The following is a 14,939-nucleotide window of genomic DNA, read 5'->3' as shown; positions in this document are numbered from 1 at the left end:
CGCACTCCCATTTATTATCAATAAAGTGTATTCCTCCTCCACCTTTGGGGAATCATTTCTGCAGAAGAAAATAAATCAGTCTCGAAACCTTACGGACAAATGTTGTATATGGTATAAGAAACGAATATAGGGAGAGCTATATCGACAACACTCTTGGCGCGTAAAGGTGCAAGCTAAGTTTCATCATACGCATAATGAACCTGTGGGCGTAATGCTTGAAGACAAGTATTGTTTTACAGTGAATCCTGCTGTGAGATTCTAACAGCGCCGTAGTTATCCGTCGCCGCAGGTGTGCGCAACCAATATCGCGCAAAATGAGAAAAAAAGCGTGGTTGATCGCTTCATCATATGAATCGGTAAAACACGAAAGTAAAACATGTCCTCGCAGAAGTAGTTCAATGTTTATTATAAACGGATGTGCGAGAGCCTAGACTATGTGTAGTGAGTGGTCTTTGGCAGCTATTCGCAATGCCCACGAACTATAGGTGGTGCGCCGTGTTTTTCAAGATGGCGCCAGGAGGAGGGTCAACCCGTTTGTTAGCATAGAAACAGATAGGACGTGCCGACGTACGACCCGTGCTGCTTTCACCGGATGAAGTCATGAGCTGCGCTGAAATAGATATGAGACTAAAATGCTTTCCCAAACCATGGGAAAGTGCTAAGTACTCGCCACCTAATTATTTGCTGCGGCGTAAAAGGTTATATTTCAGCTCCGTTAGCGTGCATAACGATGCTTTGCGAAATCCTGTGCGTGCTACATAAAACTGCATCAACTAGAACTGACGTATGAGCTGAACGGCACTCCGAGGTAGTACGTGCTGAGCCTGCCTGACGGATTTGCTGCAATAGTAGGCCGCCAGCGAGTAGCGCCATCGCTGCTGCACGGGACCGCACGTTTAACGTGGTGATGGTTTGCAAACATCATACGCCGTCGTCATTACTTGCGCAGTCGGGAACGCGGAGTTACGTCTTCAACTGAACACAAGCATTTAATATCCCATTCAGTAGCACTTGTGTCACAGCCATGCTGAGACACCAGCCGTGTACAATTCACTCGCATGTTGCAGGTTCGATCAGCACGATCGAAACGTGAATATCGAAAAGAATGCACACCTATGCTTTTCGCAACGTCGAAGAAGTTAGCCGAGAGGCGTGGATTGTGGCCGTGACTGAACATTCCATCGCTCTAACCATTTCGCTTCGCTGGTCGAGCTCGAGCGTGTTGGCGGCATGCGGCGCTCCATAATATCCACAATAATTGATACATGCAATGCACAAGAGGAACTATGCTTTTATTTTGATCTCGCTCTAGGACATTATACATTAAATACAATCAAAGTGACTTACGAGCGTGAAAGAACATTAACGCACGAGGGGATGTGAAGTGCAACTCGCTCTTCGTGAGGTGCTTTCACAGTCTTCAACGTCCAGTGAAAAATCCTAGTCCTCAAGATGGTTTCTTTCAACATCACTGCTGAAAGCAATCTGAAGAATTTCCTCCGCCGAACGACTTCGACCACTCCGCGTCACCACGTTTACAATTAGAGAGGCGTCTGGGCGCGAAGAACACTCTGCTCTCAGACCGGTCAACAAGCAAATCGCTTGCAGTGTGCTGCCACCTACCAACAAACGTACAAAAACAAGCGGCGCAGCGCTGGCTATGAGGTATGAAACGAACACACTGGCGAAGGACGGCGTGGAAAGCGTTCGCTCCACGAAAGGCGTCGAGCAGAGGCGTTCTCAAATGATCGAAACGTCGCTCGCACGATTCGTAACAGCGCTTTGCTGACAAAGGATAGAGGTATCGCCAGCTTGAGATCGCTCAGTTATACAAAAGCACATCGCGTGCTTGCAGTGTTATGGGATTCATGCACTACAAGAAACACTGACCAATGCTATATGCAAGTCAAACAGGGTGAGCTTCAACTGATTATGTCAGACGATAACATTTACCTAACCTACGTAGCTACAGAAAGCCTCGCGAAGCTGATAGTATGTGTACGCTGTGAGCTATAGTATTGAAAGTGCGAGTTGCCACGTATTTTCACGAAAACTTCGCGTCTCGCAAGAACGAATCAGATTTCCTGTGTCACGGAGGGCCCGGTTTGTTCACTGATGCAGGGAACATGCAGAGTCGTAGTGTTCTTTTCTTGCCAACGCGTTAACACTGAGGCTAGCACAGCTGAACAAGGGAGCGACTGCGTAGTGCTGCCATTTTGTCGTCTACTAACCCTCCTCGAGAGGACGCTTCTGAATTCCGCTTGGCGGCGCGACAGTCTATGGGCATTGCGAATAGGACCGCTTCATGCGGACGCGCCCCCGTTGGCGCCTGGTGGCATGTCTGTATCCCGACGTCAAACGTCCATGCACATGATTAACCTTTGTGGTAGCTGTAGTGGTTAACACACATCTGGATACAATATATTACGAATCCCGCGCAAAAATGGCTTCACCATGCACGTAACAAACACTACCATTCGACATGCACTCTCTCAAAGCGTCGTCTTTTGAGGAGAGAAACGACAACGGTTGCGCTCCCTAGTACTGGATGCCAGCGCACTCGATGCAGTAGGCAGTGGTACACAGTGGCTAGAATGGGGAAGTGTGATGAGCGCGCCCGATCTGTCGTGCCGCTTTGCAGGGAACAAGATAGATGGCGCTGCGGCCCGTATTCACGACGCGCGCTCGAAGCAGAATCGTTGCCAAGGCCGCGTATCGCCGCATTTCGTTATTCCACTTCGCGTTTTTTTTTTTTCGCTAGTGTGGCTACACGCTTTGCATGTTGTAGCTCGTCGTCGCTCATTGATATGTTATGCTACGATGACGTGAACAGATAGCAGCAGAAGCTTGAACGGATGCGGAATGCCCTCAGCTAAACGCGATCAACAGGATGTTCGATTCTTGCGATTACAATACTTTAGTTCGCCCTTAGATTTATTAAACAACTCCTAATAAATAACAGTGTGGACACTTCATCGTATTATTGTTTTTTTCTAATACACTTTATTGTATACTTGTCCAAACACAACGCAAAAACACACAGATGCAGCAGCACAGGTTAGCAAGCAGTCATGTGGCCTGAGTGTTTATGTCAGATGTCTAAGCTTCAGATGTTTTTTTTTTTCTCTCACGGGTAGATGCACGTTCCTTGTTCAGCGGCTTCGTGTAAAAGTGGATGCGCGTTATGAAAAAAAAAACTTTATCATCTGGTTGGTTAGGCGACAAGCAGATGATAAAGCAGCTGAGGGCTCGATCTTCGTTCGCATTATCATGCATTCGATTAACCAATCTGGCTTGCACTTCATTCCCTTCGCCGACTTTCGTCATGCACCCTGAAAACACTGCATGATGGCAAGCGTTTGCTTGGGTGTGAGACCTTTTAGTCGGATTTCAAGGACGTTTTCTTCGAGCTTCTCACTATGCTGTTTCAGTTTCTGCATAGTGTCTTAATACCGCGAAAGCTTGGCCCTTAATCTTTTAAGAGCTTGTGTTCGTGCCCTCCTCCTTAATGATATACGAACAGCTCGAGTCAGGCTGCGTTGTTTCCGCACAGACCTTTCATTAAGGACACCTTTCCTGAGATGCTTGCACGAAAGGCATTGTTTTTTCTCTTGTGCAGTTCCCTGGCATTTTGAACTGGATATTAGCGAGTTTTAGTATAGCGGGAAACGCTTACGTGAGCGTTAGCGTGCGTCTCAACGCTAACGCTAAAACGGAACGCGCTGCGTGTCAACTGGTGGTCTTTTAGTACAGCGGAAGGCATTCCCGCTAACGCTAACGCAATCACATACGGCGCCATCTAGACATAAAAACACTAAATGCACTGTAAATCCACAAAAGCGCCACCAAGTCGAGCTGATCCAAAATCACCACTGTTGCGTCTCCATGTCGCGTTTGCAGAAATCGCGTTTGCAGAAGTGTTGAGTTCTGACTAGGGGTGTGCGAATATCAAATTTTTCGAATACGAATCGAATACGAATATCCACCTTCGAATATCGAATCGAATATCGAATATCAAAGGAAAGATGCCTCCACAGTAACAATATTTTATTTAACATGTCGCTATTTGAAAGAAAAAAAGACATTAACAGCTTGACGGGCAACACAACATACACTGCTATCTCCAGAACACAATGCACATCACAACACAAGCAAATATCACGGCACAATCAAAGTGATGAATACATGTTATCATGAAGAAATATGAGTTGCTCCACATGATCAGACAGCAGGCGCTCCCTTGTAACAGAGACACCCCCCCCCCCCTGTCACTGAAAAGGCACGCTCGCTTGGAACACAAGTGGCTGGTATAGGGAGGCACATGGGGCAAAGCTTTGCCGGACTGGGGTATCTGAACAGCCCGCCAACAGTCACGTGTTTCACTGTCTTTCTTCAGAAGTGGTCCCGCATAGTGAACGAGTGGTAGTGCGGCACGTTACGGCAGCATAATATTGAAAATCTACGGTTACATGATCGCCAACAGCGCTGCACGTCGGAGATGCACCAGCAATAAATCAAACGTATTGGGGCGCTCGTCGCAGGCAGATATCGTGCCTCCGTGTACTTAGGACGTTTATCGCTCCTCTCGGTAACGTTTTTAGCGATACGAACGCAGCAGAAATGTAGAAGACGAGTTATTTTATGCATGATAATCGAATCGCATATTCGAATTTTTCGAATAATCGAAGTTATCGAATATTCGAAACTTTTCGAATACACGGTTTTCGAATCGAATACGAATATTTCGAATGTAATATTCGACGAATATTCGAAACTTTCGAATATTCGCACACCCCTAGTTCTGACACATTGGTTTCTGTCGACATGCCGCATTCGAGAATTCTTCAAGACCCCTATTACTTGGCCTTTTTAAGCTGGGATGCATCACGCGTCACATTCATGCACTGCCGCGAAAGGCCTGAAGGGAAACGACGCCTGACATGTATCTGCTTGACTTGTGGCCGTATCTTGGAAAGAGGCGACTAAAGACAGCGTCGCCATCTCTGCGCTGCTACAGAAAACATGAGCGAACCTTGCAAACAAATCTTGCTAAGCCTTCTGCAGCGCAAATCCACTTTGTATCTGAAAAATGGAGCTATTTTATCGGCGGTACACGGTTGGCGAAGCCTCATTACTCAAATCTAAATCAAATACGAACATTATTAGGGAATGAATAAGTTTAATAATGCAGGACGACGGCTACAAAGATTCGAAGTGGACGGCTCTCGCTTCAACAGGCACCGCCATCTTGCCCGACGTACGGGATCTCTTGCGTGCGTTAGCGTTGAACGCTATATTCCAGAAATAGCGTTCGTACGTAAGAGCTCGGGCTACGTTTACGTTCTGCTCATGCGCAGTTGGGAGCACGCAACGCTAACGCTAACGCTAAATCCTTGCGTTTGCTGTTATCCGCTATACTAAAACTCGCTATTACGTTACCACTGATGGCGTATCTCTTGTTGCCGATGGCAAACGGAAATTCGTCAAGAGTTCCAACCCCTGGGCACACACTTAGAGCGTCTACCTGCCCTAACGCAGGGTCGTCACACGCATCGTACAGTATCTGCACTACTTTCACAAACACTTGCTTCACCCCGTTTTCTACTTGTGTGAAAACAACCAACTTCATGGCGAACAAGATGTTTTTGTCGTTTCCGGGTTCACACACGCTGTAACCAACAATTAGAGGAGATACACTGAACGTGTGTTTCCCCCACGAGGGCGACGGTAAGGCAAGATTTTCAAACGGCATGCACGAATCGCTGTCCATGTCAACACTGTCGATCGCGTTCTCAGCACTTACTGATGAAGCAGTTTCTTGTGCACGTTCCTTCCTCGGTGTGGCATACTGTTGAGTCCTTCTAGGGTGCTTTCTCTCCGGTGGTAGCCTCTTTGAGCAATAGGCAGGGAGGTTCGGGAACTGAGTTGGAACTGCTCCTGGAAGCATCACAGGCCTGGGTCTGTCAATGCGGACGAGCTCACCATTCACAGTGCGCTCAACGTATCTAGAAATGAACCTGTCGTCGAAGTGGAGTCCGTACATTGCACAATTTTATTCCAGTTCTTGTCGGCGCGAGGAGCAGCGCGTTGCCACTGTGCGAGCAAGGCTGGGTCCTTCGGTACACCAAACAAGGACAGTTTGGTCTTATTAGACGCATGTCGTACACCCAGGCACAAAACAGTGACTCTGCCTCCGCGCCATGGCTACAAAGAACGGGGGGCGAACATTGCCAGCAGATCCGTAAAATTAACCGCACGCACATGTCACTCAACAAAGAGAAACAGCAGGCTTTTCGGCGCGGCGGAGCTTCAGCGACATGAATGCTGGAGCGAGCGCCCCCAGGCGGTTCCCTCTCCTCATTCTTCCCTCTCCACAGGCGGTTCCCTCTCCCAAAGAAACCGCTCGCCGGTCGTCACACTTTCCCATTCTAGCCACTGTAGCAGTGGAGAAAGACCGTCAGTCCATTTGGAAGCACCCCTTCACTGGCGAGGAGACGTGACACGCTGACGCCAAAAGCGAATCTTGCAACTTCGTCGTCACCGAATCGAATCACTGTGGGCGCCGCATTTAACCGACCATAGAGTTTTCTACATATCGCAGCGAAAGCCTTTACTGCGCTGAGACTACCGAAACGCTCGCAGTCGGCGCTCGTTAGTATCATCACGCGTGGCCTCCGAGACCGGCTCAGGAAACACGCCGTTGCTACACTTACTCAGGCTGTTCCTTTCGCGCAGGGTGAGCGTAATCGGAGAAAGCGGTGTGGCAGCCAGAAGCGCGTCACTGAGTGGACGCTTAGCTCTGGCTAAGGTCGCTATACCGCGGAATCTTAAGCAGTTAACAAAAAGATCACATCAGGGCCGGGCTAGAAACGCGGCGGGAAACGCGACGCGCGTCGTTGCTGCCCTCTATTCTGGCTGTGATTTCACACGGTTCGAGCGCGGAACGCGGTGCGACAGCGAGGCAAGCGTCGCACAGCTGTTTCTATAATATGAATGGATGCTTTGAGCGAGGCTTCGGTTAAAGCTGCCAACTCGTGGTGTGTTAAGGCGTTGGTAAAATTACACTTCTTTTGGAAACGCTCTAAATGGGACGGCCGTAACAACGGTGCAAGAGCGCGTTGCCGGAGGCAATCACGGAAGCCAAGCGTTACATTAATCTACCGCTCCCAGACGGCGACGCCCCTCCGCAAACCAAAGCACTGTGAGAGGAATGTGTGACAGATAGAATGCGCTTTCGTGAATCCTTCTGCATGTGTGGCTGCGGCGCAATGGTGAGAACATCCGTCGAATATCGTCGCGGACCGAGAGGTCGTGGGTTCGACGCGTGTTTGTGGAACTTTTTCTTTCGAGTTTCTGTGACGGAAATACGTCATGAAACTATTAGTGGACGCCGGCATAAAATACTTTCGTGTTAAAAAATATCCCCGATTGGAAGGGATTTGAACCCGGGCTCTCTGCGTGGGAGTCGGGTATTCTACCGCAGAGCCACGTTGGTGCTAGAAGCTCCTTTGCAAAAAGATTTTTTGCCATGGGCAAAAATCGCGTTAATATTGTAATATTGCGTGGTAGAAGAGGCAAATAAGAACCAGGGGTCACACAATGCGAATTACGCAACGGGTGTGTGGTTTAAAGTTTTCCACCCAGTAGAAAGGGCTCAGCCATAATTCTTCATCGTTATTAGGCACAGCCTCAACAATGTTCACATAATGTCTTACGGATTGGGAGCGGGTATCTCGCTAATCTGCAGAATGACCAATAATGGCACATTGGGTGTTTCCTTCCTTGACAAAAATTATGATTATGATTGATGGCGTAGTGGATACCTTGTAGGTGTACTCGTATTTGTTACCCTAAGAGAGGTTAGAACAGGCTTTATAAAGGCCGCTGTTGCAGCTTTCGCTTTTTCTGTGCTGCGCGTTCCGCGCAGGCCTGGAGTATTTTTCCAGCGGTCGCGCAACAACAAAGTGCCACATATTGTCCTCATAAACATTGATGAAAACCCTGTAGTTTCGTGCGTAAACTGCGTTGCGACAAATTGTCTTCTACTCCTACAGTATAAAAGACGCTGAAGAAAGTGAGCACATAAAAAGTCACAGTTTCGCCTTAAGGGCGAAGCAATGAATGCGAGAGCAAGAAATTGGAATGTAGCAGGAAGATCGGCAAGCAGCTAGAAACATGCCAGGCACGGGATGCCGGCGTCATCTTATAATAAAGCCACCAAAAATTGAGCAGCGATTTTAAATGTGGTAAAACGCTGTATTTGGAGTACGCGAATACTGAGACTGAGGAAGGACTCAAGTCTGCCGTCCTGTCTTATAGGGAAATGGTCTACATTTAGCCGATGCGTTTACAGGAGGAGTATTTTGGCTGGCTCGCGTCCGCATTTACACACTATAAATGGAAAAAAGAATGGCGGGCAGTTTGCACTAAGTCGAGCAAAGCTTGGCGCAACGAAGCACGGACCCGTCGCCGCTCATACTCCCCATCGACCGACACGTCTAGCTTCTAGATGCGCGGCTTCTTCCTCGGGAGTACGCAGCAAGGGGGAGGCTGCCCGGGACTTTAGAGCGGAGGTTGCCCGCGATGTCTCCGTCGGTGGACGTGGCTTAGCGACCGCAAATGCGCGGCTTGGCCAGCTGGTGCGCTATCTGTTCGCTAGATGACGCGATGCTTGCTTTGCCTTTCTTTCTATCTTTCTCTCTCTCTACTTCTTTCTCTCTCCTTCGTTGACGTTGTCTCTGTCTCTCTTTCTTTGGCTTACTGCATTTCTTTCTCTCTATTTCTCTTCGAAAATAACAACTGTCGGATTGACATCAAAGTTTACTCATTCATTCATTCATTCATTCATTCATTCATTCATTCATTCATTCATTCATTCATTCATTCATTCATTCTGTGCTATGCTTTACTCTCTCCCCTCCTCCTTTCCCTCCTACTCACCATCACATGTCTCCTCCTCAGGCACACTTCCCATTCCCAGCCCCTTGCTACACTGTACTATACAAGGCTGTGTTATGCTCTGCTAGCGTGCCTGCTAACGCTCGCCTTCGGATCGAAGCATGCAGGTTCGAATCCCGCCTCGTGAAGAATTGTTTTTCGGCAAGGATTTCTCTCTTTCTTTATATATCTCTTTCCGTCTCTCTGTTTGTATCTTTCTCTCTTTCTGTCTTTCTTTCTCTCTATCTCCCTCTGTACTCAGCCGAAGAGTGGCACATACCCGTTAAGATGATGATAGTTTTCTGCGATTGAATCACAAGGAACGATTTCCTAAACAGCTTCGCTGTTAAAAATGGAGACGGTGCAACTGGCAGAGCGCACCGATGCGCTCACGTGGCGGTGCTTGCCACCGCGTTGTGTGCGGGCGCGCAGCAGTAGTGTGACGTAAAGCACTGCCAGTGACAGGAGAACGCGAGACTCCGTCACAGAGCAGCGCGTTCACTCCGGAGAAAAAAAGCTAGCAAAGCGGAGGGACCTCGAACACCGCAAAGTGAATACAGACAGCGAAAGCGGGACAGTGCAAGCGCTTAGAATGCGTCGAAGGCAACGCGTCCGAGGAAGCATAGAGTTTCCAACAATAGTTACTAAAGGGAATTCTGGCGCTAGTGTCTATGGGCGCTGCAACACATGGCGCTTCAGCCAGCATGGGAATGGTGGGTAGTACACGGATTTGCCTAGTCTTCGTTCTTTCGGCTCCGTTTGGCTCCGCGACGCCTGCATCCGCTTTGTCGCTAAACTGAATTCAGCAAAAGTCAGCAGCGCCACTTCACCACTTTAACCTTTTTAGGCTTACCAATTCAATTCTGGTCACGAAGTTCACAACGATGCATTCTTTTATCCGAAAGAAGACCAAAACACAGCAATAAACAAAACCACAAGTGCGTTCGAAGCCCGCCTATACGAAGACTAGACGAATACGTGCACTACCCATCATTCCCATTGTGGCTGAACGATCGCAGTGCCAGAGTCCCCTCTAGTTAATTTTAGGAAACTCTATGCGTGGAAGGGCGTCACCGTCTTCAGTCGCTCACGCCGGTGAAAAGAGTGGGCAGGCGTCTGCAGCAGAAACGCGAACACAGCTTCGCTGGCAATCTATCCCCATATGAATGTGGCGTGCCCAGAAATGTTTCAGTGATCAGTTCACAATCTGCGATGAGCGCGAGAGGTCTGCTTCCCGCCTCTCTGTTATATTCTTCACGCTGTTGTGCAGCTGTGGATAACAGCGTGCACTGACGGCGACAGAAAAATGCGACAGATCCCACGCACTGTGGGAATCGATGTAATGCCAAGCAGCCGGCAGAGAGCTGCTACATCGCCTTGTTTGTCTTTGAGATAAGTGAAGTCATTCATGCAATGACATCTAGTTCACTATATATCGCATGTTTGATATGCATTCATGCATGTACACTCCGGTATATGCCATGCTATTCGAATATTCTCGAATATACAATGTATAACCTATCATTTATGTTCATGACGCACTAGTGTCATGCCATACCAATTTTGGTATATATGAAGTAAACAAAGCGGCCGGATGCGCCCCATGACAGTGCCATGCAAATCATGTCGTACATGACATGCATGTCATGATATTCATGTTGCCACCTCTCTTTATATTGGCCATACCGTCGCGTCGCGCAATACTAATATTTGTATATATCAAGCTAGCCAAACGGCCGCGAGTGCACCATGAGTGTGTCATGTAAATCATGTCGTATACGACATGCGTGTCATGGTTTTCATGTTACCACCTGTCATTTATGTTCGTCATATAGTCGCGTCACGCAATACCACTTTTTGTGTACATTACGCGAGCGAAACGGCAGTGATCGGACAATGAGCGTGGCATGTAAATCATGCGCACATGACTTGCATGTCATGATTTTCACGTTACCACCTCTGATTTACGTTCATCATACAGTCTTGTCGTGATATACCGATTTTGATGTATATCACGCGAGCGAAACGGCAGCGATCGGACAATGAGCGTGGCATGTAAATCATGTCGTACATGACTTGCATGTCGTGATTTTCCTGTTACCACCTCTTAATTACGTTCATCATACAGTATCGGTGCGCAATACCAATTTTGGTGTACATATATTCAGCGATACGGCCGCAAGGGTACTATGAGCCTGGCATGTAAATCATGTCGTACACGACATGCATATTATGATTTTCCCGTTACCAGTTCTGATTTATGTTCATCATACAGTATCGATGCGCAATACGAATTTTACCGTACATATATCCAGCGATTCGGCCGCGAGAGCATCATGAGCGTGGCATGTAAATCATGTCGTACATGACATGCGTGTCATGATTTTCAAGTTACCATGTGTCACTTATGTTCGTCACGAAGAAATGTCTCACGATACCAGTTTTGATATGTATCCATTCATTTAAACGGCTACGAGTGACCCGAGACCATGTAATGTAAATCATGCTGTACATGACATGCGTGTCATGATTTGCACATTAGCAGCTGTCACTTGTGTTCGCCATGCACTGTTATCATGCCAAACCAATTTTGATATATATCAAGTTAACGAAACGGTCGCTAGAACCTTAAGACCGTGACATGTAAATCATGCAGTTCATGACATTCATATCATGATTTTCATGTTATGACCGGTCATTTATGTTCGTAATACGGTCATGTTACGTCATACCAATTTTGGTATACATCCCATCAACGAAACGGCCAGGAGAGCTCAAAGTCGTAGGCGGCTAGATAGATAGATAGATAGATAGATAGATAGATAGATAGATAGATAGATAGATAGATAGATAGATAGATAGATAGATAGATAGATAGATAGATAGATAGATAGATAGATAGATAGATAGATAGATAGATAGATAGATAGATAGATAGATAGATAGATAGATACGCTCAAAGTCGCAGAAGTTCGCTATGAAATTAAAATACTGTAGCGTGTCGTCGATCAAGAAAACCGTTTTCAGACAGGACGGACGGAGGATGGGCAGACAGGATGGACCGACAAGCGAAACCACTTTTTGAGCTCTTGGCTGCTCTCACAACAAAATAGATGGTCTCGGAAACGAATGTACGTAGAGGTATATCGATAATACACTTGCAGCTGGGAAGATAAACGTATATGTAAAGTTAAGTTTCACCACACACATATGAAACTAAGCGGGCGTGACGCTTAAAGACAACGATTATTTTTGAGCTATCGCGCACAACATCAGAGAGTCACAAACTTTTCTCATCAACGTTGATAAATATCCCGTTTTCTCGCGTGTAATCAACGTTGAGCAGAGTGCTTGCTTGTTACACATTATTAAAGACGCTCAAGAAACTTGGCCCATAAAACATGTGTAGCGAAGTGGGCATGTTGGTGCATCTTGGAGGGAAATAGCTTTGCGCTGGTGGAAACGAGGACAACAAGGACGATGCTGACAACTGTGTGGAAAGGGGCAGCCATCATCAAGCAATGGTGAAAGCAACTCCTTCATTTATTTTCTATTTAAATAAATAAAGCGCCCATGTGTCCAGTGTCTCTTCCTTGTATTCCTCGTCTTCAGCAGCGCTCAGCTACTGCCTTTCAAGCATAAAACATGGCGCTGCATATTTTATAAGGCTCCTTGACAACTACGCAGGGCTTCAACCGCTCACCCTGCAGCATAAAAGCTAAGTATATTTCTGTTAAACGGGAAGGATAAGTTAATCTTGAATTAATATACTGCCTCAACAAGCATTATCAGCGAAACGTGATGTGTTGCTTAGGTGGTAGCGATGTGCTTATGGTTGTGCATGATCCTGCGAACCGCAGCGCAAAGTTTAAGAAACAGGGAAAAACAACTAATGATCTACACAATAAGGACCCTGTCTTGTGTGTCATTGCTGTTTGCCCGTGGTTCGTAATAGCTTGGTAATAAAGCTGTGAGATTGGTAAAAGAAATCCCGGGCTTGACTGGTGATTCAGGTCTATGTTATTTATGTGATAAATCAGCAACATTCCTTGGTAGTTATTAGTTCGCAAGGCGTCATACGGATTCTCTAGATTTCATTAGCTGCACAGCGCGATGGGGAGGTAAGAAACTTTTCATGTTGAATAGCAGCTGTCACTTTTGAAGCACTACAAGCTAGAGTGAGGTGACATGGGAGTGATGCGTCATACCCTAAAAACAAGTTCCAATGACACCTTATCCAACTCGCCTTGTTAGCATCCCAGCATGTGAATTTCGAATGTATTAAGCAGTGACCAAAAAGACCGGCACGTGTTCTATTAACTGAATACAGAAGAATTCATTCAATGCACTTAGGTGTTGTTGATACCTCGTGTTTGAAGGCAATGAACTTTTTGAGGCAAGTAGAACTGATTATCCATATTTATGCAATCATACATTTCATTAAAAAGATAATTAGCTGACAAGCTGCATCCTCGGGCATACAGCTTGCCGGACTGCGCGCCTGCGACAGTTCGTCCACGTATAAAATGCCAGTGCGATCGACGGTCTGCTGAAAACTCGCACGTCACCTTGACGGTAACAACATAGCATCGGTTTTTCGAACGGTAAGAAGACCGGCACTTCTGGGAGGAATTATTTGAGAGTTGTTGGGAGGTATTTCAAGATATAGGAAAGAACTGACGTTTAATTTTAAACATTGTGAAGACGTTCAAGCATCAAAGAAATTTTTGCACGCAACCCATCTGTGTCAATGTCGATTGTAACGTGATTGTCTTTATACTAATGTAGTGACAAACAATATTGCTCAGAATAATTTTGTTTGCAACGCCTAGACTCTCCAAATGAACGTCTTCCGAAAAACGTCGCATGCCATTTATTCCACATAGAGAGGCTTTCGTATAACTTGAACCTAGGTGACTTCAGGGAACGTATCGTGCTGTCTTATTGCCTCAGCTAACTGCCAATTATGCTCGCACTGCACCCAACTTTAAAGGTACAGCTGAGTAGAATAAGCTTGATTGTAACCTAATCAGTCTAACAACGTTGCATATATATCTAAAAAATTGAAGCACTTGCTATTGAAAATATTTACCACCGTGCATGCTTCCACACAGTCTCTATTTTTCTTTCCCTCTTAAGGTATGCTTAAGTGCAAAATATTCTTACAAAAATGTGTAATTTAGATGTGACATTTGATTTTTACTGTACTTGTTTCTCTTAATCCAGGTACTTTTGTTTGACGTTTTAGAATGTATATTATAACAACTGTCATATACAGGGAGTCTTATTTTTAGGCAGTACAGCATTTTTATGAAAATTTGATGACATTCAGGCTCCTCTCGTTTTTGCACATGAACTCTATGTCGAGGCGGAAACACTTCGCCGCAGCTAAAATGACGTTGACGTGACTAATTACGAAAAGCTGTTGAATTAAGGTTTTAATTAATGACTTGAGGGCAGTTGGTTACCATGCTAACAAGTTGCACTGGGTGAAAATTCAGGATATAACCATTTTTATAGAAATCGCGAACGCTACACCTAATTAGAGATACTCATCATTGAATTGTAAGGCCGATACTGAAACCTACCACGCCCGGCGCGCAGCAAGCACAACCGCTCATTTACGTCGGACCGGAAGGTCCCGTTACAAGGAAATGACGAAAATTAAACCAAGGCGCGCCGAAGCAGAATCTCTTCAGAAAAAAAACGGCAAGCATTCTGAATTAGACAAGTGAACAGCTTATTGCTCACTTACGATATGCTGTGCTTATGTGTTTCTTTCTTAAACTGTAAACAGGCGCGAAGAACAATTTCTCCTGTCTGCAAGAAGAAGCGCCACAGAGGCTGGCCCTGACTATTATGCTTCTCTGGGAAACAAAGGTTGATATCGCGTTTTTTTAGCACAGCTCGAAAGAAACAGATAAGCTCCGAACACAACATGCAAAGGTGGGGCGATGCGCTCGCGCAACCGGAATGACTAGCCGCTTTTTTCGAAACCATAC

Source organism: Rhipicephalus sanguineus, chromosome 4 (genome assembly GCF_013339695.2).
Source record: "Rhipicephalus sanguineus isolate Rsan-2018 chromosome 4, BIME_Rsan_1.4, whole genome shotgun sequence".
In the NCBI taxonomy this organism is placed as follows: domain Eukaryota; kingdom Metazoa; phylum Arthropoda; class Arachnida; order Ixodida; family Ixodidae; genus Rhipicephalus; species Rhipicephalus sanguineus.
Note: the sequence above shows the minus strand (reverse complement) of the source record.